The sequence below is a fragment of the Nannospalax galili genome, unplaced genomic scaffold (assembly GCF_000622305.1).
Source record: "Nannospalax galili isolate Female #2095 unplaced genomic scaffold, S.galili_v1.0 scaffold56, whole genome shotgun sequence".
In the NCBI taxonomy this organism is placed as follows: Eukaryota; Metazoa; Chordata; class Mammalia; order Rodentia; family Spalacidae; genus Nannospalax; species Nannospalax galili.
Window position 1 is genome coordinate 1,902,554 of NW_008340065.1, and position 811 is coordinate 1,903,364.

Sequence of the window (811 nt, forward strand, 5' to 3'; positions counted from 1 at the left end):
TATCCCCTAGGTACTTGGAATACCCTTCCCTCCCCACTCCCTTAAACTAACCAAATTTTTATCCACAAATCATTATTATCACATGTTTTCTATTGTTCTTCTCTTTCAGTTTCTTTCTTTTCCTTTACCTCCCTGTTTCCTTTCCATTATCCTGGTTCCTGTAGTTATGTCTAGATACATACTCAATTATCAGGGTTTGGTTCTAGAATCCACATATGAGGGAGAACATATGTTGATTTTTTTTCCTGAGTCTACGTTACTTCACTTAGTATAATAGTTTCTAGTTCCATCCATTTACCTTCAAATTTCATTATTTCATCTTTACTGCTGAGTAGAACTCTATTGTGTTAATTACCACGTTTTCGTTATCACTCGTCAGTTGAGGGCACTTAGGTTGCTTCCATCTCTTAGCTATTATGAAAAGAGCGGCAGCAAACATGAATGTACAAATGTCTCTGCAATAGGATGGGTCTTTGGGTATATGCCAAGGAGTGGTATAACTGGGTCATATGGTAGGCTCATTTTTATTTTTTTGAGTTCTCCACATTGCTTTCCATAGGGGTTGCACGAGCTTGCAATCCTACCTGCAGTGAATGAACACTCCCCTTTCTCCACATCCTCACCAGCATTTGGTATCATTTGTTCTCTTGACCTTAGCCAGTCTGACTTAAGTAAGAAATTTTAAGGTGGTTTTAATTTGCATTTCCCTAATTACTAACAATGTTGAACACTTTTAAAAATGTTTCTTAGCCATATTTATTTCTTCCTTTGAGAACACTGTTTAGATCTTTAGTCCATCTTTTAATTGAGT